Here is a 25341-nt window from a genome sequence, read left to right on the forward strand (position 1 = left end):
TCAAGTATCTTCAATATTATCTTCGCCACATTGGGCATTCTCACAAAACTTCAATCAAACTTTAATTGTTAAACCAAACAATAAAAAGAAGTCAATGAGTTTTATCAAGGTTTGATGCTTCCATTTTATAGAGCTATGCATAGTGGTGCAAGAAATTTAAATGAGTAATTAATATAATTTTCATATCTCATAGCTATGCATAGTTGCTAATATTTTTTAGAATAATTTAATATAACGATGCTCGTTCGTAGGACAAGTTCATGTGACAAATCTTTTCAAGTGGGAGTAGTGTATTCTTTGAGGATATGGAAATAATCAATATGTTTTAGTGATTTGTACATATTAGTACATAAGCTGAGCGGTGATGATTTACTGCTAAATCACCATAAATCTAATAAAACTATTATACAAGCTAGATCAAGTTTAATATAATTTTATTTGAAAATTACGGATTAATGTCCTAAACTACAAAGTGAAGAGTCTATCTCAATTTGATCCCTTAGTTTCCAAATATTTATGCACCATAATCGCTGGTCATTAACGTATTTCGGTTTATTTTTAATAAAAATATATCGTGATTCAAAAATTTTCCACTAAATCACCATAAATCTATGAAAACTATTATACAAGCTAGATCGAGTTTAAGATAATTCTATTTGAAAATTATGGATTAATATCCTAAACCACAAAGTGAAGAGGCTATCTCAATTTGATCCCTTAGTTTCCAAGTATTTATGCATCATAATCACTGCTCATTAATCTATTTCGATTTATTTTCAATAAAAATATATTCTGATTTGAAAATTTGCCGCTAAATCACCATAAATCTAAGAAAACTATTATACAAGCTAGATCGAGTTTAAGATAATTATATTTGAAAATTATGGATTAATATCATAAACCACAAAGTGAAGAGGCTATCTCAATTTGATCCCTTAGTTTCCAAGTATTTATGCACCATAATCGCTTCATTAACGTATTTCGATTTATTTTCAATAAAAATATATTCTGATTCGAAAATTTGTGTGAGACATTTTGTAAAAACCTTTTCAGCTCACAAAATATTTAATAGATCCTGGGCGTATGCCCGGGTCCAAAATCTAGTCCATGTACTAAAGTAGAGACCTCTAATGGAGGATTTTCTTTTTCCTATGTAGCACTCTAATATGAGAGTTACTTTTTTTTTCTCTCCTATGTGGCACTATAATATAAAAGATAGTCTTTTCTAATAGCCTACAATCCCACGTACATGGAACCTCTTTTGAGAGTTTGAGTGTATTTCTAATTCTTATATTTGGAGAGTTTGAGTGTATTTCAAATTCTTATATATTTGATCAAATAAAAAAAATTGCTAAAAAATAGGTGATTTGTAAAAGATAATTTCCTATTACGAATCAAACACTTTTAGTGTTCCAATTCTTATATATTTGATCAAATAAAAAAAATTGTTAAAAAATAGGTGATTTGTAGAAACTAATTCCCTATTACAAATTATACAATTTTAGTGTCTGTGATAAAGCACCGACTTATTTCAAATATATTCTTAACACGACCTCAAAACATAGTTAAAAACAATTATACAAAAAATAACAACACAAAATATATAATAAAAAATGAAAAAAAAAATAACGGCAAAACATTGAGCACTGTTAGAATATTTGTTACCTTAGTTAGGATTAGCAAGTATCTTGTAATCTTAGTAAGAGTATTATCTTCTCCTAAATATGTGGATCTAAGAGATCTTATGTATTCTTGTATATATACCTACTGTTTTATATCAATAAAATTATCAGAAATATTCAGTAAAACATCTTTGACATGGTATCAGAGCCAACTCCGATTTCCTTTTCATTACCCCATTACTATAGGAATCAAAGCTTTTTTTTTGGTGTTCTGATTTTTTCTGGTCATATAAAACAATCTGTTACACTATATCAGATTGCATTTATTACCCTATTCTTCCTTATCGTTCTTGTCTATTGATCTAGTTAATTGTTTATGTTCTATATCATAATGATAGACTTACCTACCAATAATGATTCTGTTGTTGTGCATTCTAATAATGATTCCGCTGTCATGTCTTCTAACTCGAAGAGTCACTTAGTCACTGCTGCCGAATTTGTTGCCCAGTCAGGTATATCTAACTCTGCTCCTATTGCTTTTACTGAAAATAGTGATTGGATAATTGACACGGGTGCTACTGATCATATGACTTGCGATCGCTAAAAATTTAACCATTTCTCTTCTAGTTGTTCCAAATCAGTCATTACTAATGCTAATGGTGTGTCATCTCCAGTTGTTGGTGTTGGCACTATACTTCTGTCCCCTTCTTTATCTATGATGTTTTATTTGTTCCATCAATAAACTGTAACATTCTCTCTGTTAGCCAATTAACCAAATCTCATAATTGTGTTGCCTTGTTCTTTCCTACTCACTGTATTTTTCAGAACACCCTTACCAAGGAGAGGATTGGTAGTGGTAAACAAAGTGGAGGATTGTACTATCTGGAGGATGGTTTTCAACGGTCCAATCAAGGAGTCGAAGCTCATGTTATGAGTGACGATAAGGTTAATAAAAATAAAAGCGAGATTTGGCTTTGGCATAGACGACTAGGACATCCCTCATTTGGTTATCTTAGGAGATTACTTCCATATTTATTTAATGGTTGTAGTCTTTCTGATTTAATGTTGTCCAATTTCGGACACCCTTAGATGTGCTTTCTGATCACTGTACGCTTCCGCCCATTGTTCATTTAGCACCCTATATCTTCAGGTGTGTGGTGTATGTTCACTTACATACACAACAACGCACCAAACTTGATCCACATGCGTTGAAGTGTGTCTTTGTTGGGTATGGCTCAACTCAGAAGGGTTATAAGTGTTATCATCCATCTTCTAAAAAAAAATTGTCTCAATGGATGTCATTTTCCATGAACATGACCTGTTTTATATGGAGATCACTGATTCTTCACTTCAGGGGGAGAATAGAAATAAAATATAGAATCATGATGATATAATGGTCTTTGATAAAATATAGAAATAAAAGCGAGATATGGAACCTCCACTGAGTGCTCAAGTGAAGGATGTGAAGATCAAGTCCATGATAGTACATTACCTCCTACAACGGATCCACTAATCCAATCTTCTCCAGAACAATCTTCTCTATAAGACCCATTAGAAGTATCACCCGACTCTATTATTGTTGATTCCAATAGTCATAATGTTGGTGATTCTAAAATTCTTAATGCTAATCTACCTAGTCCTAAGTCTGATAGTTCAATATCATCTTCCACCTCGATCTAACCGTGGCCAACCACCAATTCAATATGAACCTGATCCTAAAGCTAAAGTGAAATATCCCATAAGCAACCATGTGTCATCTCACAAGTTGTCCAAGTCATATGCATCTTATGTATTCCGGTTATCATCCGTCTCTATTCCTAGTAAAATGCGAGGAAGCTTTAGCGATTCTAGATGGACCAAAGCTATGGCGAAGAAATGGCGAAGATTGTAAAAGAATGCCACTTGGGAACTTGTAATCTTACCAAAAGGAAAGAAGACGATTAGGGTGCAGATAGGTATTCTGATCAAGCTCAAAGCAGATGGGGCTATTGAGAGATACAAAGCTTCGGCTGGTTCTTGAAAAGGGTATACACAATCTTATGGTGTTGATTATCAAGAAACTTTTGCACCAGTTGCTAAACTCAATACTGTGAGAGTACTTTTGTCATTAGCAGCTAATAAAGATTGGCCTCTTCTTCAGTTTGATGTTAAAAATGCTTTCTTGCATGGAGATCTTATTGAAGAAGTATATATGGATCCTCCCCCAGGTATACCAGAATACTCAGATACAACAATGGTCTGTAAACTAAAGAAGGCATTGTATGGGTTAAAACTAGGGGTGTAATACGGGGCGGGGCGGGTCAACTGCGGGTCAAATAGTGATGGGGCAGGGCGGGGCGGGGTTAGGGGATACAAATCCAGTGGTCCCCGACGGGCGGGCGGGTTGGTTGAAGTGTCATGTCTTAGTACCATCACATCTCGCCCCGTTGGGTCGGCTTTCTGAAGCGGGTTTTGGGCGGGTCATCTGGATCGGGTGGAAATTATCATTTTAACCCAATTTCACTAAAAAAAAAACTTTCTAATTCTGCAAGTAATATATTTCCAATTCACAACATAGAGAAAAAATGGAATCAATCAATAAAAAATAAACAAAAATAAAAAAACTTGAATTTGAATCCAAAACCATATTTGTAAATTTGAAACTTATTTATCGTGATTTACCATTTGTAAATTGATTATTTTCCATAGCATGATAAAATGAAGATGGGAGCGAAGATCTATGGTACAAAACAATAAAATATAAACTAAAAGAATTCAAAATGAATACAAGGATGAATGATTTATCTTCTCTATAATTCGAAAGTTGAATTTGAATTTTTGATATTTTCCCAATGTTCAAACTTGAATATGTGAAATTGATATTGAACTCATAAGTTTGTATTCATATTTCTCAAATTTCTACAAAAGTTAAAAGAAATTATAAACAAAATACAAAAATATTAGAGTTAGAGTCTTGAAATTGTGCTGGTCAACGGGGTATGGGTCAACGACTTTTGACACGTTGTGGGTTGGGCGGCTTGACGAGTCGGGTTTGAACATAGAACCTACACCCATAGCCCGACCGCATAAAAACGGTGGCGGGGCGGGGCGGGCCTATTTTCGGGTCGGTGCGGGTTTGGGTGGCGGGTGAAGATCGGGTACCCTACCGGATGATGGGTCAACGGTTTTTTTTACACTCCTAGTTAAAACAGTCCCCAAGAGCTTGGTTTGGTAGGTTCACCAAGTCTATGAAGAAGTTCGGCTACAAACAAAGCAACTCGGATCACACTTTGTTTTTAAAACACAGAAGAGGTAAAATCACTGCTTTGATTATCTATGTTGATGATATGGTGGTGACAGGTGATGATCATGAGGACATTTCTAGCTTACAACAGTATCTGGCTTCTGAATTTGAAATGAAACAGCTCGGAGACCTTAAATATTTCCTTAGGATTGAGGTAGCCCGATCAAAGAATGACATTTTCTTATCCCAACGGAAATACATTCTTGATTTATTATTTGAGATGGGAATGCTCGGATGTAAGCCAGTTGATACTCCCATTGAGCACCAAGCTGTTTCTGTGTTTGGATGCAACTCCAACCGATAAGGGGAGATATCAGAAGCTTGTAGGGAAACTAATCTATTTATCGCATACCAGGCCAGATATTGCGTATGTAGTTAGTGTCGTGAGTCAATTCATGCATGACCCACGTAAACCTCATAGGGATGCTGTAGAGCGCATATTGAGATATTTGAAATCTGCTCCGGATAAATGCTTATTGTTCTCGAAACATGATCACCTAAAAGTAGAAGGCTACATTGATGCAGATTGGGCAGGTTCAGCCGATAACAGAAGGTCTACCTCAACATACTTCGCTTTTGTAGGTGGAAACCTTGTGACTTGGAGGAATAAAAAACAGCCAGTAGTATCAAGATCAAGTGCTAAAGCTGAATATAGAGGTATGGCATATGGGGTATGTGAGTTGCTGTGGTTGAGAAACTTGTTGACGGACTTGGGTGTTAAACTAAAAGTGGAAATGAATCTGTATTGTGACAATTTGTCAGCTATAGAGATAGCTCATAATCCTGTTCAACATGATCGGACGAAGCATGTGGAGATTGATAGACATTTTATCAAAGAGAAACTTAAAGATGGAATTATTACTTTTCCATTTGTAAAGTCTAAAGACCAACTAGCAGATGTCCTTACTAAAGCAGTGGCTAGCAAGGCGTTTATTGACTCTCTTGTCAATTTGGGCATGTGTGATATCCACTCACCAACTTGAGGGAGGGTGTTGGAATATTTGTTACTTTAGTTAGGATTAGCAAGTATCTTGTAATCTTAGTAAAAGTATTATCTTCTCTTAGATATGTGGATCTAGGAGATCTTATGTATTCTTATATATATACCTACTATTTTATATCAATAAAATTATCAGAAATATTCAGTAAAACATCTTTGACAAGCACACCTCGATAAGTATAGTTTTGCATTTAAAATGGTGTTTATCTTATCTTTTTCCATATGATTGGGAACTCCTTACTATTCAAGTAGCTTCAATATATATGAACTTCACCTTATTAGACAATCTCACAAAACTTCAATCAAACTTCTTTTATTAAGTAACAAAATGAAGTTGAAGGGTTTTATTAAAGGTGATTTTTTTTTAATGGAGAGTACGTGAGGTTTTCACGTTATAAGAAATTTGGTTGAGTGATCAATATAATATTAATATATAATAGTTATATATATTTGCAAATATTTTTCAGAATAATTAATATAACAACACCCGTTCGTAGATAATCTTTGAAGATTCTACATAGTGAGTCATGCATAATTTAAAGAATAATTATTGGGAAATCGGGAACTGGATAATCTTCGATGATCCCACATAGTAAATCAAACATAATTTACTTTTTATGTCGTGTTTACAAGGACACTATAGATGGATCAGTAGAAGTTGGTATTACACACCACATTAGATAATTAAAAGGAAATTGGAAACTAGATTCAAATGTATAACTGAGCTCAAAGAGTAATTAACGGGAAATCGGAAACTTTATACAAATGCAATAAACTAAACTCAAAAAGTAATTAACTAGAAATCGGAAACTTGATGCAATTGCATTAAATTGACGTCAGATAATAACTAACGGGAAATTAGAAATTGGATGCAAATCCTTGAAAAATATTTAACGGGAAATCAGAAACGGTATGCAAATACATTAAACAAACTTCAGATAATAATTAATGGGAAACCGGAAATTGGATGCAAATGCATTGAACTAAATTCAAAAAATAATTAACAGAAAATCAAAAACTGAATACAACTGCATTGAACTAATCTTATAGAATAATTGGTGGGAAATCGAAAACTAAATGCAAATGTGGCGCATTGAAATAATCTCAAAGAATAATTAACGGGAAATCAGAAACTGGATATAATTGCATCAAACTAATCTCAAAGCATAAATAATCAGAAACTAGATGCAGATGTATTGAACTAACCTTAAAGGTATTAACGGGAAATCGGAAACTGGATCCAAATGCAATGAACTAATCTCAAAGACTAATTAACGAAACATTGAAAAATGGATGAAACTGCACTAAACTAGCCTAAATGAATAATTAACGGGAAATTATAAATTTGATGTAACTGCATTGAACTAACCTCAAAAAATAATTAACGGAAAATCGGAAACTTGATGCAAATGCATTGAACTAACCTCAAAGAACAATTAACATAAAATCGGAAATTGGATGTAACTGCATTGAACTAACCTCAAAGAATAATTAACAGAAAACCAAAAACTGGATGCAACTGCATTAAACTAAAATCAAAGATTAACTAACGAGAAATCAAAAATTGGATGCAAATGCATTGAAATAACCTCAAAAAATAAATGGTATTATACATTATGATGTTTACTAAATTATGTGCTTTTTCTATTGATACTATTCCAATAAGTTTAAATAAATGTCATGAAAATGTCTTGGGCACGGTTCTCTACAAAATATTTGTAAATGGTGGTATGTGTTAAATATGTTGTTCAAGTCATTCAAATAATGTTTACCATTGGGTAATTGTTAAGCCTAAGGAGTAGCTTTGTCAAACAGTGGACGTACCTGACTGCCCTGCCGAAGCAAGGAAACAATATATATAAAAGATGAATTTCCCCACTACATGATATGGTAAAAACTATCACCATGGTTGTTGCTACACCTAATTGTGTAGGTATTAGTGTTGGGATGAGAGATGCATATATTGGAAAGTGCATTGCGTAGGTAAAACTTTCGCAATCTTACTAATTCCATGGCAGAGATATGGGCCATACGCTTAAGGTGGCACATGTTACCAGTAAGGAGAATTGGTTATGGGAACTTATTAAGAGAGTGTAAATTGCTAACGGGTGGTTTTGAAGAAGTTGATATAGGGGTCAACAAGCAAACTAGGCAATTCATTTGCTAAAGTTTGTTCACTGTGGTTAACAAGCAAGTATGGTCGTTCTCTCAACTATGTTTCAGTGCAAGTTTTGTAATTTTGATTTTGTGAAATATTAGATGTCTTGCTTCATTTTGTAATTCCATTGCATCAGATTTTATCTTAGTAGGTTTATAACATGATCCAATATAATAAAATAGAAAATGTTACCACCTGTTCATCATACAAAAATGGGCTTATACATTAAGCACATAAAAAGTGGCCCTCTTCTAATGAAAAGATGCATTTTGCCCCCTTTCTGTCTGAAATTCTGAATAACTCGAAGTGTCAAACAACTGACGGTAAATTGTTACCATGTGTTCATTATACAAATGCGCTTTTGCAGTAAGTACATCAACCAAAATACTTTAGCCTGAAAATTAACCGCCCAGACATAATAAGTTTTAAAATAGCAGGCCCGACACGTCGGGCTGCATGACTAGTACTATTAAAGGGTTTAAACTACAGTTTTGGGCTCTTATCAAACCACCCCCAAACAGCATTTTGCTTGTTCTCAAGCAAATATGTGAAATTAAAATAAGTGGCCAAAAATATATTTTTAACTAGTCTCGTTTCACTGAGTGCGACTGCATTGACCATATATAATAAGGCCTTAAACCACTAGGAATTCCCGAGTGGACAAGTTATAGCCTTGTAAGAGTTTTCTACAGAAGGTACTCACAAACTTCATTTATACTATAACGACTAAGAAATAAAAGTAATTGTTCCCTAATTTTATCTCAGAATCTATACATTTCACTAGTGTTTAAACAAGGATGATCATTCTAAAACTTAAACTAATACATGCATAATAATCAATTCATCTTAAGATAAACAACTATACAATGAACTATGATATGAAATGTCTGTTTCTGAAACTTTTGGGTAGCGTGCCTAAGTAGGTTCTCACAAGGAATGTGTCAAAACACATAACACTCTGATTTTTCCACTCAAATATGCTAACTTCAGTGTGCAGTGGGCACACTTTTCCTCACAATCTCAATGATAATCCAAGGAAGTTGAGGTCAATCAAACACATCTACCACTTATTATCACACCAACCTATTCCTAATTGAGCTAGATATCTTTATTAGGTGATACGAGGCGTAGGTGTTGGTTAAAAAAGGAAGGAAATGGATATTCAAAAAGATAAGTCTGAGAAAATAGGTTCTTCATATTATGTAACTTAGAGAAAACCTTGTTCTTTTGCTTCTACACTTTTTGCTCCATACTTAGCCCTTATTTTGGCTTTTGACTCATTTTGATTCTATTTTTGGAGTTCTAACTTTTATTTTTCTTTCCTTTTGGAAGTTTTTTTTTTTTTTTTTTTTGGATGGAAACTTTCTTTTCTTTTTCTTTTATGAAGCAACTAACTAATTTTTGTTTACACAGGTTTTTCTCTTCTCTTTTCTTCACTTATCCTATTTCTCAGACTTATCCAGATAGGTAGGCTGATTTTATTTTTTTTTATTTTGTTTTATTGGGTAAAGGATTTGTGGTTTCTGAAAAGGCTAATGAAAGGGTCAATGGGGCGACTAGCGGATAATAAATTTCATATAGGTGTAAATTTTTGGCTATATCGATCCAAAGAGAGCCTAAATTCTCGCTTAGGATATAGTGTGGTGATCAAGCAAGTGGATGTGTGATTTCTCTACTCGGATTTGACTTCTCCCTTATGTCATCACTCAGATATTTCACTCTTATGAGACTTTTAGGCTAAATGCTCACAGGATATGTATTAAGTACTCTAACCTAGGTCTCAGAAAAATACTACCAAGTACAATCAAAGATGTTCATGTAAGATGTTCGTGAAAAGGTGCAATGACTATTACGTATGTATTAATCTAAGTTTCAAAAATTAAATCCTAATTCAAGTACTACGTGAGATTTCTCGACTAATATCATCAAGTACTACGTGAGATTTCTAGACTCTAACCTAAATTTTTCGAATGTTTCTATCCCACCCCCAAACAATCGAACGCTTTGTCCTCAAAGTGTAAAGAGATAAGGAAAGAATTTACCATAGAAACGTGGTAAAAATTAGTAGTACCTGTAACAGAAATATTATAAAGAAGATATGATAACATGAAACACAATTAAACTGTTTCATACGAACTAACATAGACTCTACTAGAGTAAACATGATAGGCAAAAGGTGGCAAAAATATTTGAAATGAAATACCAAAATACGCCACCCCCAAACAAAATTTGGAAACTCTTTTTAAGATTGAAAATTTTTGCGGCCTATACTCCAGAAAGGTGGTATGTTACAAAAAATTATATGGGTCTTTTTAAAACAGATTCCCTAGACTTAATGTGATATATATGTATTAACATGCAGTTTACCATATATCAATTATCTAAATAATTGTGGATCTTTCCATAAATAGTTAACACGGAATGCACCATCAAATAGAATCACGCACAAAGATTTCCTATGACGTGGCTTAGTGGAATGAGAGCGAAGCCTGATAGACCTAGAATGTAACCGAGCATGCACCTTCTTCTTCTTCCTCCTACGAAAGGGATGCCAAGTTAATGAGCGTGAGAAAATGGATGGTTTTGGAAAATACGTGCGATGTGGATAAATTTTAGAAGGATGGAATGGAAAAAAAATGAAAATGTGAGTTTAGCACAAAACTCATTCATGGTGTAGGTATGAACTGTCTCAAATATGAAAATGAAGGTATCAGGTGGCTTGTCCTTGGGTATTATTTCTGTATTAGGAGGGTTTAAAAAATCATGAAGCACAGGAGAAACAAGAAGGTCAAGTGCAAACTTAATGTTTCTTTGAAAATGTGGAGGGAGAGGAACATTCGTGATGGAAGGTGAATGAGTGACATGAGGATGTGAGGTAGGTGAATGGTGCTCAACTAGTGTTCTTAGTTCTATATCATCAAAGGCCTTGAGATATGCAAGACATTCCTCAATAGGTGGGTTAGAAGAATCACTTGGATAGAGGGTCAAAAATTCTTCTTCCGTTATGGTGTCAAGGGATGAATGGATATCAATAGGAGGGGACTGATAACCCATAAAAACTAAACTAGATTACTCTAACTTCATTCTTACATTTTATCAATCATTTATTTCCTACTCTCACATATATATTCATGCAATATATAGAGTACGGAATCGTTCCACTCTCAATCTATCAAGACTAAATAGAATTCAATTGAACAAACACAAAGAACAATGGAGAGAGTAATGAGATGTGAAATTTCTTTTCTAAATAACAAATATTCTAACAAGCAATCATCCTCACATGGCTTTCTTAACCTCCTCTAATGGAGGTTTTAGCTTAATATCATTATACTATCATTCCCAACACAAGAGCAATAATAACAAGTTATAATTTAATAACTAATTTAAATTTTATAAATCTAATTTTAACAATAGTCTAAGAATCAAAATGAAGACAACCTAATTTATGAATTTAAAACAACTAAAACTAAATAAGAATTTAATCAATAACTAAATTGAAATGAAAACTAATACTTTATTATAAAACTAATAGTGATTCTAAATAATAATATACTTTGTTCTAACACTAATTAATTGAAGGTAAAAACTAGATCTAAAACAAGCTATTCTAACTAATTAATGGAGTCTAACCTAATTTTCTAATCTAGATCTAGGGTATGCTTAAGAGCTAAGTCTTCTCCATACAAATAGAGGAGACTAGATCCACTTTTTCGTGCATGGGCTGAGAAGCCATGTTTTCGGCTGGAAAATCGAGCCCAAAACCCAATCTCTTCAGTCCACAGGGCCCTTTTCAGTTAGATCTGACTTCAGCAGGTTTTTTGTTCACTTTTGCTCCTTTGATTGGGTTAAGGCTTGGACCATTGGAAAGCTCTTTCCGAGCCGGTCGTTTTGACATGAGGTAGGCCCAATTCCAAGGCCTGAGTCCAAAGATACAGTCTTCGGAAATCTGCTGACTTTTGTGTGCTGTTTCTGCCCGCATTGACTCTGACTTCTCAGCTTTTAACCGGGCTAAGGCTTTTTCTCCTTGAATCTTGGCCTTTATTCACAAAACGTCTTAGCAACCAACCCTTGCTCCTTTATATCGCCAAAGTGGCACATTTCTGCACAAACTAGACTTCAATGTGTGAAATACATAAAAGCACGTAATCAGCATTAACTCTTATTTATTACTCGTATAATTGGTCTAAAAGTATTATTTTTAAGGAGTTAAAACTACAGTTTTGGACTCTTATCAGGGACTCGTGAGGTGGTGAAGAAGGGTTGCAAAAGAGTCGAAGGAAATCTCCCTCGATTTTATCTACGTCTAGATAGTCGAAATTGTGATCTTTGTCTTCTTCCATAAGAGGGGTATCTACTAGTGTGGGGACGAAAGCGTTAGCGGCACTAATATAAGATACAAAACTCTCAATAGACTTCACTTCTCCTTCTACAGGCAAACCTAGTTGTCCCTGCTTTTGTCTAAACATGTTAACTTCCACAGAAAGATTTCCAAAAGAAAGAGTCATTGAGCCATCTCGACATTTGATTTAGGCATTGGCGGTTGCCTAGAAAGGATACCCTAAGATGATGGGAATGGAATCATGAGCAACTTCTGTGTCGAAAATAATGAAGTCGGCTGGATAGTAAAAATCCTAAACTTTAACAAGAATATTTTCAACTACACCCTTGGCATACTTAATAGAACAATCGGCTAACTGCAAAGTCATTTTGGTTGGTTGAAGTTTTGTTAGACCTAGTTGTTTATATAAATAAAAAATGAGTAAGTTAACACTCGCCCCCAGGTCTAATAGAGCAGTTGTTATGAAGTAATCTCCTAAGGTGCATTGTATAGTAGGACGACCAGGGTCCTTGTACTTAATAATTCTGTTATGTTCAGATAAATGGGGATATTGTTTAGTTAAGAAGGCTTCGTTGGGTATGTTGGTTTTTCTCTTCTTGGTGCACAACTCTTTTAGAAACTTAGCATGTCCAGATAAACTTTTTATAGCATCTAGAAAAGGTAGGTTTATAGTCAGATTTTTAAACACTTCCCTAATCTCATCAAAATTCTCGTCCTTTTTAGACCTGATTAGTCTCTCGGGGATCACGATTGGTTTATCTCTATATTTAGCATAAGGGTCAAAAGTATTATTAGTCTTTGCTTTATCTTTAGCCGTTTTCCATCTAGGTGTCCATATTGGAACCTCTATAGGTGTAGGATCATCAATTTCTATGGTGGTATTTAGTAAGGTTGTACCTTTTGGTTGTGGTTGGACTGGAACATTTATAGTTGTAGGGTATTCAGTTTCTATGACAGTATTCGGTATGGTTTTATTTTCAGCTTCTGTTTACGGGCGATCTTCAGGCATAGTTACTTTGTTATCAACTACTCTCCCTGAACGAAGGGTAGTGACTGCCTGTATGTCCCCTGGGGTTATATTACCATTACACTAAATACTGTTTATTTCGAAGGCGGTGTTTGGTGACTTAGGATTAGGCACTGCTTGACCTGGAAACATGCCTGTTTGGTTATTATTTTGGTTAGGAGTTATGCCAATAACCTTTTGGCACAAAGACTGCATCATTTGCATCGTTTGTTGCATCATTTTAGAGTTTTGATCATGCTGATCTTTTATTAAGTTAGAGTTTTGTTGCATAATTTGATTTTGTTTTTCCAACAAGGTCACTACTACTTCGTCTGTAGATGGTTGAACTGGAATTAAGGCTTGTTGATCATTTATGTTTTGATGTTGATAGTTCTAGGTCATGGGCACTAAACATTTATTCTGGTCACCTAAGTTTCCTTGTCCTTGAGGTTAAGCTAACTGGTTGAAGTTTGATGGTTGTGGTGGTGGTTGTGCATAGACAAGAGGACAATAGAAATCGAAATGCTCAAAACTAAAACAGACATTACAACGAGTAGAGTTAATGTTCATGACTGTAGTGGGTTGTTGTTGAACAGAGAGGACATCGATAAAAATTTTAAGCTCGGGATCAGGTTTAACCTCAAAAGAAGAAGGAGTGGAGCGGGAAGAGCCATTACCTCCCCAATTGTTGTTCCTCTTAGATTGATCTTTTAAGAATTTATAAGCCTCCAAGGCTCCTTTACTAAGAAAACTATCCCCATTCATGATATCTAGAACCTCCTTATGATAATGTGAAAGCCTCTTGAAGAAGGCACGAACAAGCGTGTCTTTCGCAAGATTATGATGAAGGCATTCAATGAGAAGATCAGTGAAATAATTCCAGGCCTTTGAAAAGGATTCATAAGGATTCTGGCGGAAGAAATGAATCTTTTGAAGCATTTCATCTGTCTTCAGTGGTGGGTAAAATTGTTCCATGAACAATTGAACAAGATTAGTCAATGAGTCCACAAAGTTTGGCATTTGGGCAGTTAACCAAGATGCCGCCTTGTTGGCTAGGGTGAATGGAAACACCCTAAGTTTAACTTGATCCAGACTTGCGCTAGGATGATGGAATGTAGTGAGAACTTGTTCTATCCTACGCATGTGTTGATAAGGTTTCTCGTGGTCTAAACCATGGAAAACTGGTAACAAGTTAAATATATTCGGGGGAATTTGAAAATCCCCTACTAGTTCTACAAGAATGATGCACAACTTAGGGCCATCATTTAGTGCTTTATAAAAATCAGAGAGAGGAGTCTCTGGTTCTTTAGCCATTGATACAGGTGTAGTGTGTGAAATTCTAGATAGGCGTGTGGTATTTTTTTCTATGAAAAATAAGCCTAATTATACTAGAATTAAAACTCCTCTGACAGAAGAAACGAGGAGTGGAAGAAAGAGTACCTGAATGCCTCCTTGCTATGCGTATGAATAGCATCTTTGATATGCAATCTCAGTGCATTGAAGAATTCGGAACACTAAATATAATATAATTTGAACAAAAATATGACCTGTAACTAACCTGGAAATCGAGCTTGCTTCAGTGGGACGGGCGTGCTTAAATATATGGTAACTAGGGAGCGTGTGCGATGTAAAAGAAATCTGAAGAAAAACGCAAATTTAGGTTATTGGAGGTCAGGGCACGGGCACGCTCAAATATAGGTATATTAGGGCGCGTGCGCGCTCCAAAAAATTTGAGAGTTTTACACTAGTTTGCTAAGACGTCCAGTAAGTTGCTTGTAAAATTTTAGAACAATTGAAGTTATGAAAATCCTTATACTTCCCTGCAAAGTTTGTGAAACAGTTTTCGGACACAACACAAACAACTGAATGGTTAACCAATCAAAACAGAGTCAAAAATCGCCAAAACTTTACTGGGACTTCTGACAAATTATGCGGGTTCCTGTAAAAATGTTAGAACAATTGGAGTTCTACAAACACTCCTTATCGGCTGTTGTTCTAGAAATTAAGTGTTGCAAAACTGCAGAAACACACTGAAAAAAATCAACTAGTTAGATAGACAAAACAAATAAAAAACTCTTCAAAATTTTACTGCAAACTACTGACTTATGATAGATACTCCTGTAAAAATTTTAGAATTTTTGGAATTGCCTAAGTAACCCTACTCGTCTATTTTTCCATAAACTTATGGTGTGAAAGCTGAAATACAGCAATGTTAATATGGTAATAGTTCACTAGGTAAAACCACAAAGAAAAAATTTGAAAATATTCCAATAAATCAACAACACCTTAAAGATTATGCCTGAAAAATTTTCAAAATTTCCAGAAATTTGAAAATACCTTTACCGCAGTATTCTTCACTGTGAGTTTGCAGTCCTAAGGGAGCGCGGGAGCGCTTTGTGCAAGGCAAAAGGGAGGGCGGGGGGTGCTCTTAGTTTAAAACAGTGAATTTCAAGCTTGAATAGTAACAAAAATATGAGAAACAAGAATGAAAAATTAAAAGGGTGGGTGGGTAGAGAATGGGGGATTGCCCCTTGGATTCAACCAATTGAATTCTTGTCCTGAATGAGTTTACGATGGCAGCGACGCCATTTGATAAAGACAAATTTATGTAAACTAACTATCTATACATAAACACAAATAATCAATCAACTAAACAAGTGCTTAGATCAATATTCCTACTTTCAAATAATAATGACGTAATATAAAGAGTACGGATTCGTTCCACTCCTAAACTACCAAGACATAAAAGAAATTCAACTAATTTAAATCACAAAGAAACAATGGTGAGAGTATAATATTATGTTGAGATATTTCCATTCTACGATTATACTACGGATTCAAATAAATTTAAATTAACTAAACTAATAAAATAGGGTTTTGATAGAAAAGAAAGTTATAGAGAAGAGTAATCAATCCATCTAATGATTAGTTTCAAACAAGAATAGAATTATTAATTGAAAAGAGATCATCTTTAGGTTTTCACACAATGATCCAACCTAAAGCCTCAAACTTTATCATCCTTAGCAATAACCTACATCTCTATAGTCATTATTACTAGCATGTAGGATTATTACAACCAAATCTCTCGACTTAATTACAACAATCCCTAGTTTAATTTACTATATGCTTATTTTGGAAGTCATACAATAAACTAAACTCATTGAAATACATACACAATTAAATAATTCTACTAAGCAATCTAATCCTCATTAGCCTTCATAATCACTCTCTCTAATGGGGGGGGGGGGGGATTAGCCTAATATCATTGGATTAATTAAATTAAAATAATGAAAGAAAGACATAATGTAAGGAAGAATTAATTAAATTGAATAAACTAAAGCTTTTATTAAAAGGTTCTAATGGAGGCTACAAACTAAACTCATAAACTAAAACTAAAAAGGGAGAGAGAGATAACTTAGGGTTTTTATTCTCTTATATAATGATACAAAATTGTGCATGGGTTTTTAGGCTAGGTTATGGACCCATAAATCAAGTCTATAACCCAATTGGTTGAATCCAAGACTTCTAATTCTGGTCGTATTACTATAGTACATATTTTCACCAACTTATACTACTCTGATCGAGTAAAGGTCTAGACCATTGGAAAGAGCTTTCTAAGCCGGTCATTTTGATATAAAATGGGCCCAAATTCGAGGCCTGAGTCCAAAGATATGACCTTTTGAAATTCTATTGACTTTTCTTTAGCTCTCTAATCCGGTTTGACTTTCACTTAACAGTTTTGACTTGAGCTTTTTAAGGACTTTTTATCCATTAAACTTGGGCTTTCTTCATGGAACTTCTCTAGCAATCACTTTAGCTCCTTTTAGCGCCTAATTAGTAACGAATTGATATTTATTCAATTCCGAAGCCTGAAATACTCAAAAGCACGTAATTAGTGATAAACCTATATTATTAATAACACTAGTTGATGCCCGTGCCAGACGGTACTCATGACACATTGAACCACCACCAGTAATGGCAAATACAATCTAATTTTACCATCAAGAGATCCAACCACAATTGAACCACCACCAGTAATGGCAAAACACTGAAAGTTCGTCCCTCTAGAAAACTGATGTCCTTGAGTCCAATTCAAGACGGATGTACTCTCTCACTTGCGAGATTTTAGATTTTGAATCATATCTTTTCGATCACGATTATCCCACCTACAAATCCTATTATCATCCAAACCCAAGAATGTTGATGCCAAAGGGTCCAACTGAGACCACTTACTATTGTTAGTTATATCTCTCATTGTAATATCAGTCCCCTCTTTCTTAAACTTCCATTCCAAAACTATCCTCCTCGTTTCAATATCAAGCTAATGAAGCCCAGTCGAATGAGAACTAACCTCACTCGTAGTCGAGTTCATATGCAGCGTATTAGTCTTAGCCCTCATAAGAAGAGTTTTTTTCGGTTTCGAAATCGAATGGCCAAAATGTGAACAAAATCTAGAACTCCCATTATCAAACTTCACATAAACACCCTTCCCTTGAATCCCATCACTAAAATTCTTAACAACCTCAACACCAGAACCACCAACCAAAAAACTATTTTCCAAAGCACCCAATGCCAAACTCTGTATTCCTCCTCCTTGTGCTGCCTCCTCAAACTCCTCCATCAAATTCTGAGTAGCCTCACCGACCCACCCCCATCTTCTACACCCTCCCAAATCGAAAATCATCCGCTGCCTCCCCCTTTGCCCACCTTATAAAGTCCTTCCCATAAACCTTAATCTTATTAGCCTCATTAGCTACAACCCCTTAAACATTCTCAAACAAATAGTCCTGAAACTTCGTAACGAAGCTTGGATACTAGGAGGTGTTTTTTTGTTTGAGGGCAAAATTTTATATTTCTAGTGAGTGAAAAAAATGAGTGCTAAAAAAAACGAAATTGATGTTGGGCTCTAACTCGAACCTGCGACTTGTGTGAGAAAAGCCCATAAAAACAAAGTGGGATTCGTTCCCGTTAATGTCATATTCCAACAATTAAATTCGAACTCTTATCTCGAGGATGATCAGCCTCACAGCAGTCGTTAGATTGTGCTAGAAATGATCCGGACCGTCCTTTATTATAATTTTGTCTTGTAGTGGAAAAAAAACCCTATCTTATTATATAGATAATTGGCTAAATAGAAATACTATTTAAGGGTTTAAGCTAGAGTTTTGGGCTCTTATCAATACACCCGGGATCTATTAAATATTTTGTGTGTTGAAAAAGTTTTACAAAATGTCTCACACAAATTTTCGAATCAAAATATATTTTTATGGGGTATTTAGGTTTTAGTCCTACTTATAGTAGCGATATTAGGCTTCGATACATTTATAGTTGAAATATACTTTTGAAATTAGCATTTGTTTTGACTGAGCAATATTCTAAAAGCTTACTACAGTCCTGATTGCTTTGGTTGTGACCAATACTCATAAAACTTAGGCAAAAAGGCAGTTTTCACCCTCGAACTTGTCAAGTTTTACCACTTACCCCCCTGAACTTCACTTCAGGCAATTTTAACCCTGGACTTGTAAAACGTATCCAGCTCCATTTTTCCAGTTCATTTCTGGCACCTGAAAAGTGACGTGGAATTATATTTTATGATGTGGCAAAATTAGAATTTGACACGTGGCAAAATTAGAAATTCCACGTCATAAAATATAATTCCACGTCACTCCACGTCACTCTTCAGGTGCCGAAAATGTACCGGAAATATGAAGGTAGATACGTTTTACAAGTACAGGGTTAAAATTGCCTAAACTGAACTTTAGGGGGGTAAGTGGTAAAACTTTACAAGTTCGAGGGTGAAATATGCCAATTTGCCTAAAACTTACTACACATTAATGCGAATGTGTTTGACAAATGTGAACGTTAGCTGCAGATACTTAGGTCAAACTTCAAAGTAATGTATAACACAAATAATATAGAGGGCGTCTTTGTTCCACTATATATACGGATTAGCTGGGACGGCTAGTACTCTTTAGAGTCATACTTAGTACTTAGTGCTTCTGACAGATCGACATGTTTTGGTAGATATGGTGTGGTTCGTACATATGGTTTGTCTCCTTTTTGTTAATTTATGATTCTACTTATGATCATGAATTATGAGTAATTAGCTATTTTTGTAATTTTGTCATCATTAAAATAGTTGTAAAGACCTGATGATTGTTCTATGTGCTTACCTGGGTTTCAGTGGTGTTTTTGCCAATTGCCGACCAAAACTGAAGAATGAGAACTGTTTAGGTACCTGTACCTGTGATATTTGGACTGTTAACATGTAAGTATAACTTACCTAGAGAGTTTAATTTTGACCTATATGTACCTAATCTGCTTGTGGTCATGTGAGTGCTAAGGAGGGTTAGCTAGACCCTACTATATTCTGCTAATAAAAGGACTGAAATACATTGTTCTGTTAGCCAGCCAACTAACCTATTGGATTCTATATATCTACATATATGGTTTATCTTGGTAAAGTACTGATGTTGAGATTTTCAGTGTTCTATTTACAAAGGAAATTAAGCATAGAATTAGTAATTTTTTTTAAATGTGGATGGTGCAGCACAAGATAACCCTGGCCCCCGGGTTATGGTGCTTGTTTCCGAAATAAGAACTGTGAGTTCCGAGCTATTGTGTGCAGACATGTAGGTCATGGGACTAACTTCATAGCTGAATGTCTAGCTATATTGGAAAGTGTGGAGTATACTCTGCATAGAAATTGGAAGAAATTATGGGTGGGATCGGATTTTACCACAACAATTCATGCATTTTGTGGTTCAAATGTGCCAAGGTGAACGAAACAAAGATGGCATAGATGCACAGAAGGACTAAAGAACTGCAGCTTAACTCCAACATGGAGGGAGGCCAATTTCATTGTGGATCAGGTGGCAAAGCATTCATGCAGTCAATCTTCAAGGCAGTGAAGTAGTTTTTTTTTTTTTTTTTAAATGTAAAACCCCACATAGATCACCAAATGTGAGGTTCCTGGGCATACTTATTTTAGTGCTACTGTTGTGCCTCCTGTACTGCTTAGTTTGTAAGTACCTCCTGTACTGCTTAGTTTGTACAACTTTCCTTTTTCTTTAGTACAAAGTTTTGGTAACTTCAATTATTTCTAGTGATTATTAGATGTAAGCTGTTGTTAGGTAAGTGATGTGAAATTGGTTGCAGAAAGAGTTACGTCTTGACAATACAATCAACGCCCACCAATAATGTTAATTAGAGAAATTGTAACAGCTCATAAGAAAATCTGTAAGACTAAACTAAAATTCTCTAATGAAAGACCGGAATTTCATTAACTGCAAATCTGGAAATCTGCAATTACTTTAATCTATTAACCTTTCAGAGAAAGGATATACGACGGCGCCCAAATTAAAGCAAAAACCAACACTTTCATCTAACGCGGAATAAGGCCAAGTGAGGAATGACTACAATGATCATTCTCTTGTATCTTACTATTCTTTTGGTGGTTGTTGGGTGCTTAAGCAAACAACCTATTTTTTGCGTATGTATATGTATTCTAAGAATTTCTAATGTTCACATACTTTACTACATGCAATATATAAAGGGGCTACAAAGGGCAAACTTATTGTGAGTTGCCCCCTTCCGCCAGAGAGGATACCAAGATTTCAACTCATTTTCAAAGATGTCCAATGTGATAAGCGCAATGTTGCTAGTTGCCGACTATGTAGGACTGTAAGTGTTGATTAATTTCCCCAGATCACTTCTGTTAGACCTCCTAGCCGTGAAAAAATATTTGAGCGTGGAACTAATCTTAAAAAATAATTAACGGGAAATCGAAAACCGGATGCAACTGAACTGAACTAATCTAAAAAAATAAACTAGATGCAAATGCATTGAACTAACCTCAAGAAATAATTAACGGGAAATCGGAAACTTGATGCAAATGCATTGAGCTAACCTCAAAGAACAATTAACATAAAATCAGAAATTGGATGCAATTGCATTGAACTAACCTCAAAGAATAATTAACGGAAAACCAAAAACTGGATGCAACTGCATTAAACTAAAATAAGATATTAATTAATGGGAAATCAGAAATTTGATGCAAATGCATTGAAATAACCTAAAAAAATAGTTAATTGAAAATTGAAAGTCGGATGTAATTGCATCGCACTGACCTCAAAGCATAAATGTCTGCTTTTTTAGCCTTCTCACATGAGTAATTAGGAACCTAAAACGAAAGTGAGTTTATAAAAACAAACTCTTACATATATGCAAATTGTATAGAAATTGTAAACTATCGAACTAACCTGGAAAAACAATTAATAGGAAATCAAAAACTGGATGCAGATGTATTGAACTAACCTCAAAGAGTAATTAACGAGAGATTGGAACCTGGATGCAAATGCAATGAACTAATCTCAAATACTAATTAACGAAATATCGAAAAATGGATGCAACTGTACTGAATTAATCTTAATGAATAACTAACGGGAAATCATAAAGTGGATGCAATTGCATTGAACTAATATCAAATAATAATTAACGGGAAATCAGAAACTTGATGCAACTGCATTGAACTAACCTCAAAGAATAATTAATGAGAAATTGGAAACTGGATGTAACGTATTACATTAAACTAACCTCAAAGAATAATTAATGAAAAATCATAAACTTGATGCAAATGCATTGAACTAATAACCCAAAAACATATTTGTATTATATGTAGGGGGAATAAATGTCTCTACAAATATAGTTTTGTATTTTAAGTAGTGTTTATCATAATTCTTTTATTGTGATTGGGAATGCCTTGCTATTCAAGTAGCTTCAATATTATTTTCGTCACATTGGGAATTCTCACAAAACTTCAATCAAACTTCTATTGTTAAACCTAACAATAAAAAGAAGTCGATGAGTTTTATCAAGGTTTAATGCTTACTTTTTATAGAGAGTGGTGCAAGAAATTTAAATGAGTAATTAATATAATTTTCATATTTCATAGCTATGCATAGTTGTTAATATTTTTTAGAATAATTTAATATAATGGCACCCGTTCGTAAGACACGTTCATGTGATAAATCTTTTCAAGTGGGAGTAGTGTATTCTTTAAGGATATGGAAACATTCAATCTGTTTTAGTGATTTGTACACATTAGTACGTAAGCCGAGCGGTGATGATTTACCGCTAAATCACCATAAATCTAATAAAACTATTATACAAGCTAGACCGAGTTTAAGATAATTCCATTTGAAAATTACTGATTAATATCCTAAACCACAAAGTGAAGAGGCTATCTCAATTTGATCTCTTAGCTTCCAAGTACTTATGCACCATAATCACTGCTCATTAACGTATTTCAGTTTATTTTTAATAAAAATATATTCTGATTCGAAAATTTGCCGCTAAATCACTATAAATCTAAGAAAACTATTATACAAGCTAGATCGAGTTTAAGATAATTCTATTTGAAAATTACGGATTAATATCCTAAACCACAAAGTGAAGATGCTATCTTAATTTGATCCCTTAGTTTCCAAGTACTTATGCACCATAATCGTTGGTCATTAACGTATTTCGGTTTTTTTTCAATAAAAATATATTTTGATTCAAAAATTTGCTGCTAAATCACCACAAATCTAAGAAAATTATTATACAAGCTAGATTAAGTTTAAGATAATTTTATTTAAAAATTATGGATTAATATCCTAACCCACAAAGTGAAGAGGCTATCTCAATTTGATCCCTTAGTTCCCAAGTACTTATGCACCATAATCGCTGCTCATTAACGTATTTCGGTTTATTTTTAATAAAAATATATTCTGATTCGAAAATTTGTGTGAGACATTTTGTAAAGCCTTTTCATCACACAAAATATTTATTAGATCTCGGGCGTATGCCCAGGTCCAAAATCTAGTTTGCATCTAAATACGTTGGAACCAAACGGGGAGCATTAAGTGATACACATGAAATCTACAAAGCCGTGTAAGGTGGTACCAATAAAAGGACGAGAAAAAAAAGTAATCAACAAAGTTTTTTTCTGGGCTTTAGGCTTTTGGAATATTTCCTTGTGTAACTTAGCATTGGGCTGCCTAAGGCTAAGTCCATCGCACCAAACCACAACAGTAAAACATCTATTAAAATTCTTTTTACTAATGGTCTTAGTGAAGGACTTTGGCTTCTCTGGAACTCTATTAAATTAAAGTTCTTTTTACTTCTCAAAATATTATTCATACAGAGCTCTCCTTTCAAAACAGTCAATATAAGATGTTTGTTTCTTTTATTTATGCCCCCCTATAAAAAAAGATCGTTTCTTTTCCTGGAATCATTTAAAAAATCAACGGAACTTTTTATATGGGGATTGGATGTTGATTGATGACTTCAATGAGATACAACATCTGTGGGAAAAATTTGGGAAGTCTTTTAAATCTACAAAAATTCCTATGAATTTGAAATTTTTCTTTCGTCTGTTGATTTACGAGATTTAGGTTTTTCTGGGTTTTCTTTCACTTGGTCCAATAACCAACGGCTCTTTAGCTTAACTAAATAACGATTAGACAAAGCCTACCTCAATAACTCTGCTCTATAGAACTTCCCTAATGCCAGCCTTTTTACTCATCTGATTATTCACTCTTACCATAGTCTTATTCTTTTTTACTCCAATCCAAAACAAGAAAAACTCAAAAAACCTTTTTACTTCCAATCAGCTTGGACCCTCGACCCATCTTATAAAGAAGTAGTAGCTTTAAACTGGAAACCTCTACAAGATAATCATTCTGTGGCTTTCATAAACAACATGTCCTTGGTTAGGAAAAATTTGCTGCTGTGGAATAAAAATCACTTCAGAAAAGAGGATGAAGTGCAAACCTTGCTTCAAACCCTAAGTCATATTCAACTTCCTAACCTTACATATGATACTATAGCCTTAGAATATGAAATTAAATGTAGGATTAATGATATTAACATGCGCCAAGAAGCGTATTGGAGAGATAAATCTAGATATTTAAAACTTACTTTAGGAGATAATAATATTATATTTTTTCATAATGCTACAAATGCTAGAAGAAGCCATAATAAGATCATGATGTTAAAAGATAATGAAGATAATTGGTTGAACAATAGAAAGGACATTGGTAATCATATTGTTGATTTTTTTTCTTCCCTATTTACATCTACTAACCCTATCAAGGAGTTGGAATTGCTAACATAGAATCTCCTATCTTAACTCATTATGTGTCATACATGAGTAATTTCCCCTTGATTGAGCAAAACACACTTGTAATTAGATTTGATACTGCTTTATGCAGGGAATCAAGGTCTATTGCAATGGGAGCCTTAGCATGGGATGGGGAAGGCAATCTGAGGGGAGTAGCTACTAGGAGATTTGAGGCAGGGAATGCAAAGGAAGCAGAGATGGTAGCTTTAGAAGTTGTTGCAAAACTGGCTAGGAGCACGGGGGAGAACTCTATGTTGTTTGAGGGTGACTGTAAAGCAGTAATTCAAAATTTACAGAACACTCTAGAGTTGAACTCATCTAACTGGAGGTTAGAGCCAATTAGATCTATGATACTAGGCTTGTGTAAGCCTTTTTCGTTTTGTAAGTTTAATTGGATTAGTAAATTGACTAATGTAGAAGCTCACGATCTCGTAAAGTAGACTGCTCATAACCAAGACGTGAGCTTACTACCTAGTCATCTATTAGCATGTAGTATGGTTATGTTGATGTTTTAATGCTATAAGACATGTTTCTCTAAAAAAAAAAAAAAAAAAAAAAAAAAAAAAAAAAAAAAAAATAGTGTTCCTGATTGTATTCCCTTTGTTGATTGCTTGATTGATGTTATGGATAATGATAACTTAACTCAACCTATATCTTTAAATGGGATTCATGAAGCCCTGTTTGCTATGGAACCATGCAAGGCCCCTGGGCCTGATGGTTTTACCCGCTTGTTTTATCAAGATAACTGGAACGTGATCAAGGACGA

General features: G+C 34.4%; 1 pseudogene; it reads right to left on the reverse strand.

Moving 5' to 3' along the window:
* Positions 1-17315: 17315 nt before the first annotated feature.
* On the reverse strand, positions 17316-18953 carry LOC147503692 (protein CYPRO4 pseudogene; annotated as a pseudogene).
* Positions 18954-25341: the final 6388 nt, after the last annotated feature.

The sequence above is a fragment of the Coptis chinensis genome, chromosome 4 (genome assembly GCF_015680905.1).
Source record: "Coptis chinensis isolate HL-2020 chromosome 4, ASM1568090v1, whole genome shotgun sequence".
NCBI lineage: Eukaryota > Viridiplantae > Streptophyta > Magnoliopsida > Ranunculales > Ranunculaceae > Coptis > Coptis chinensis.